Here is a 6,000-nt window from a genome sequence, read left to right as displayed (position 1 = left end):
AAAACATAACAACAAAATATAGCATAAATTTAAAAAGTTAGGAACCATTAAAACGCATGAAAATAAAAACCATTTAAAAGATATAATATAAATCTTAAAAACTAAACCATTGAAAGTTTAAATAAAAAATCAAACAAAAACACAATCAACAAATGTATAAACAACATAACAATAATCTTGAAAGCTAAAACCGTAGAAAATTTAAAGGATAAACAAAGTTGAAAACCATTTTAAAAAAAAAAATAGAAATAAAGAAAAAAGAAAAGTTACTGTAGCAATCATTGTAGGGGCATACCAAATGCTTTTAGAGAAAATTTCATTAAATCATCCTATGGTTTGCTGCATTATCATTTTTTTACTTTGTCGTATTTTTTTATTATTACTATATGGTGATTTTTTGTATCATTAGAAATCTTTCTCTCAAACGGACGTTAGTATAGCTCGTCAAAGCTCTCATGTGCACTACACATGAGGATAACTTAGTCATTTTCCTTCTAAAACACTTATTTCGCTTTCCCATTTCAAACCATCAGATCACATCCTTTTTTTTTTTTTTTTTTTTTTCAAAACAAACTATGAATGAAAGATGAAAAAGTTGTTAAGAAAAAAAAAAAAACCTAATCAAATCTATCATATCAATTAATAAAAGGTATAAACCCAATATCATCAACATCATCAGCATCCTCAAAACAACCTCATCTCAGATTTCTTAATACAAATCAATCAAAATATATATAAAACCCATATAAAGTTTATAAAAAAAAAAACTCATACCCAAATCAAATAACTATAATACATGATATTAATAAGATCTGAAAATTTCACAACCATATCAAAAAAAGAAGAAGACATATAGCTGCTTATACTCTTTCATATGGATGTAGATCGTTTTCTTGAAACTCAGATCTGCAAGATCCATAAATTAGAAACAATACATATCTACATATCAGATGGAGTCTACCCACCACCACCGTCGGAGCACATACCGCTACCTCCGGAGCTACCCACCACCATCAACTGAGAAAAAAAAAAAAAAAACATTTAACTGTTGCGGTGGTCCACCACCACCACCATCATCTTCGGTTGTCCACCACCGCCACCATCAACGTTTGATTCCAAAAGAACACGGGGATGATGTTCATAACTGATCTGGAGTATATGTATATATGGATCTTTTTTGGGTATTGTATAGATACATTATGTTTGTGTATGTGTATATATATAATATATACATATATATATAAAAGATTTGATCGACTACCCTTTTGAAAATTTTTTGTTATTCATTTGGAAACTTTTATTATGAAAGTTGTTTGTGTGTGGTTGGAAGAGTAAAGTTTTATCCATTATAGATATAGATAGAGATAGATAGAAAGACATAGTTCTATTTTGGTGGATGTGTGTGTGATATAGATATAGATGTAAAAGTGGAAGAACCCTAAAAAGAAGCAGTGATACAAAAATATAGATATAGAATATTTTGGGTGGGTGTCAGATCTGGAGGGAAAAAAAAAGAGTGTTGTATATGTATGCATAGAAAATGAACATGTTTATTAAATCTTTATAGTTGTGTTTATAAATATATGTAGATTTGTATACGTAGATCTGAAAAAGAATAAGGGTTGGGTTTTTTTAGTTGTAAATGATGAATATACCCTCATGTGCAATGCACATGAGCGGGTTAACAGAATCCAACTTACAGACGTTAAGATGAGGGGTTTCTAATGATACAAAAAATCATCATAGGGTGAAGTAATAATAAAAAAATACGACAGAGTAAAAAAATGATAATACAGCAAACTACAGGGTGATCTAATGAAATTCTATCACTTTAAAAAAAATTAACTTCTAAGTTAAAGTAGAATAAGAATAGAATAGGATTTCCTATTACAAAAGACAATTAAATTTATATACTATTACAAGTATATATTACAACAATATAACAATAATAAATGTTACCATTTAAGTTCCAATTATCTACTACTCATATAAATCGAGAATTAGTGTACCCAAAACACATCAAAAAAGAAATCCAATTGCTCAAACGTAGTATATAAAAAAAAAACTTCAAATGCGTACCCTCTTTGTCATCCCGTTTCTCTTAGTTTTCGGAACATCTTCGCTAACTAATTCAATACGTGATTCTCCAAATCTTTTTTGTTTGTTAGATATACCATGGCATATGTTCATAATCGATGGTATCCAAGATGAAATATCGTTTCATGTAAATTCAAATGAAGATGATTGGGGAAATCATACCCTTTCTTTAAATGGAATGTACGACTGGTCTTTTTGTCAAAATTTAAATACCGAAGTTTATGGGGAGTTTTGGTGGAAATCACAACATCAACAAATAAATATACTTGATGATCATATAAATAATGTTTGTGGTAATAGAAAAATCAATACTCAACATTGTTATTGGTTAGTAAGAGAGGATGGATTTTATGTTAGTAAAGAGAACAATCCATATCCCAACGATAGTTGGCGATTGGAAAAGCCATGGGGTTGAATAGATTGTAAATCTTCTTTCTAGTTATACATGAAGTTGAACAAAATGTTCTATTAAGTAATTTGTTCATTAAAAGTTACTCCTGATGGATAAATCTGTTTGGAAACAGAGCTCTGAAATTCCATTCAGGCTTTTACAAAATATGTTATGTGGTTGTATAAGAAATTTTATAGATCATATAAATGAAACAATGTATAAAGCGTTGGAACCATGTTAAATATGACCGTCACTGATTGTTTATCATTCGTGATATGATAATTGAAGATAACTGAAATCCCTATGTCTAGTAAATATACGATGGACGTATTTATTCTTAAAGACATATTATAGGGTTTCTTATTAAATGATTGGAACTAAGGAGACTTATATTGCGCATACTAAACACCAGGGGCTATAGTTGTAAATGTTCTCTCTATAAATAGAGAGTCATTTCCAACCTTTTTAACGTTAATCTTCCGAAAGGGGGAGCACGACAAATCATAACTGTGATTAGCAAGAAGTACAAGAAGCAAGGGGGAACGACTCGTCGGTTATTATTACTCCTCCGATAATTCCTCTTGTACAGAACGCTGCTCCGAAAGTCACTGATCCAACTCCTCCTAATGCTAACAAAGAGACCATCAATGCTGAAGGATCTTCCGAAAATCCCGAAAATCAACTCAAGAGATCATCGAGGTCATGTAGGGCCACTGATTTTGATGACTTCATAACTTATCTCGCTGAAGTTGAGGACATTGGAAGGCTTACTGATCCTACTTCCTATCGAGAAACCATTAATAGTGATTAGGCCACTCAGTGGAATGAAGCCATGATTGAAGAGCTTAATTTCATGAAGCATAATGATGTTTGAGAATTGGTTGAAATTCCTGAAGTATCCAAAACTGTCGGTTGCAAATGGGTCTTCAAAACCAAATTAGACCCGAAAGGAAATGTCAAACGCTATAAGGCTAGATTGGTTGCGAAGGGCTATACTCAAAAGGTTGGAGTTGATTATCAAGAGACCTTTTCTCCTGTGTCTCGTAAAGACTCTTTTAAGGATTGTTATGGCACTAGTAGATCACTTTGATCTTGAGTTACATCAGATGGATGTCAAAACAACTTTCTTAAATGGAGACTTGCAAGAAGACGTATACATGTGGCAACCTGAAGGATTCATTCCAAAAGGTAAAGAGCACATGGTTTGCAAGTTAATTAAAGAAGTCCATATATGGGTTGAAGCAAGCATCACGACAGTGGTATCTTAAGTTTGATGAAGTCATAAAAGGACAAGACTTCATAAAGAATCAAGTGAATCAATGCACCTATCTCAAGATCAGTGGGAGCAACTTTATAATCCTTGTTTTGTATGTAGACGATATTCTACTAGCAAGTAACAACTTGGATATGTTGCATGAGTCGAAGCGAATGCTTTCACAAAATTTCAACATGAAAGATCTCGGTGATGCCTCTTATGTCATAGGTATTGAAATACATGGAGATAGGCGTAATGGTGTCCTAGGTCTTTCTCAAAAGGCTTATATTGAGCGCATATTAGGACGCTATAACATGCAACACTGCACCCCCATTGTAGCTCCAATAGTAAAAGGAGACGTGTTTGGTTCTTTCCAAAGTCCAAGCACTGAGATTGAAAAGGAGCAAATGAGGATGATACCTTACTCATCAGTAGTTGGGAGCATTATGTACGCTCAGGTCTGTACTCGTCCAGATATCGCTTACATCGCCGGTATGCTTGAGCATTATTTATCTAATCTCGGATTAGCATGCTGGAAAGCGGCTAAAAAGGTTCTACGATATCTGCAAGGGACCAAAGACTACAAATTAACATATTTGAAAAAGTGACAATCTAGAAGTAGTAGGTTACTCTGATTCTGACTTTGCCAAAAGCAATGAAGATAAGAAATGTACTTCTGGGTATATTTTTATGTTAGCTGGCGGACCTATATCTTGGCAGAGTCATAAACGGAAACTGACTGCAACGTCCACCATGATGGGTGACTACATTGCCGTTTATAATGCTACTTGTCATGGGATGTTGATTAGGAATCTGGTCAGTGGACTCAAAACTGTCAACTCCATTTCTAGACCATTGAAGCTTTACTGTGATAACTCAGCTGCCGTAACTTTCTCGAACAGTATCAGTTCAACTGGCGCTAGGCTATATCTCGATACAAAGTATCTGTTTGTACGCGAACGGGTTGAGGAAAATGTTCTTTGTATTGAGTACATAAGTACAAATGATATGCTAGCGGATCTGATGACCAAAGGTCTTCATCCTAATGTTTTCGTAGGACACATGTCGAAGTTGGAGCTTACTTAAGACTTAATGTAATAGCATATTGTACTTATTGGTCATTATTATTATTATCTTAATAAATTTTCCTCTATATATTCAGATTTTGTTTGTCTGTTAATTACACTTAGCGCGCATAATGGTGTGTGGACATTATAATAACAAAATTTGTCTTAGTCAATTGATCATTACTAATTAGTTTTAAATTTGAATCATAGTTTGACTAGTGGGGGTCCTGATTTGATGTTCTTCTCTACAACTGTACTTATTGACTATGCTTTCAGTTTAAAACAAAATGAGTATTATTCCGGCCGGACTTATTAAATACTCGTAGATAAATGATCGCTTGGTCAAGTGGGAGAATGTTGGAACCACGTTAAATATGACCGTCACTAATCGTTTATCATTCGTGATATGATAATTGACGATACTGAAATCCTTATGTCTAGTAAATATACGATAGGCGTATTTACTCTTAAAGACATATTATAAGGTTTCCCATTAGATGAATGGAACTACGGGGACTTATTTTGCACATATCAAACACTAGGGGCTAAAGTTGTAAATGCTCTCTCTATAAATAGAGAGTCATTTCCAACCTTTTTAACGTTAATCTTCCACATCTTTGTGTGTGTAATTCTCTCCCCAAATTTTCAATCTCATCATCAAACAATCATCTCGTTTTGGGAACCTGACAATCAAATGGCAAACATTTTTACTCTCACAGAATCCTCTAGATCATCAGGTATACTTATATTATTATCATATTTTCATTATATTTATAATATAAATCATATTTAATCCAACACAGATCATTAAAACACACTAGCTAAAACATGTGATAATATCAAGTGTTGGTAATTAGTGATTAAACATTGATATCCACATTTGAAATTGGGATTAGCTATAAAAACAAAAACTCCTACCTACCTCTTAAAAAACTACATCAAGAACTGATTAACAAAATTTCATTCATGGCAAAAAATATTATATTATATTAAAAGTGAATCTACGCAATGCGCAATGAGATTTATAAGAAGTTCGATTTGAAGCGTACATAAAATCCGTAAACTTTTTTCAGTACATACATCAAAAAGTAATAGTCGACTGCCAGTTTTATATTGTCTACCATAGAAGTATACAAAATGCGTTTTTTAAATTATTTTGCTACATTTCTAAAAATATTATGTAAATTAAT

This window comes from Erigeron canadensis, chromosome 5, assembly GCF_010389155.1.
Source record: "Erigeron canadensis isolate Cc75 chromosome 5, C_canadensis_v1, whole genome shotgun sequence".
Lineage (NCBI taxonomy): Eukaryota > Viridiplantae > Streptophyta > Magnoliopsida > Asterales > Asteraceae > Erigeron > Erigeron canadensis.
The sequence above is the reverse complement of the archived record's forward strand: the minus strand, read 5'-3'. Positions refer to the sequence as shown.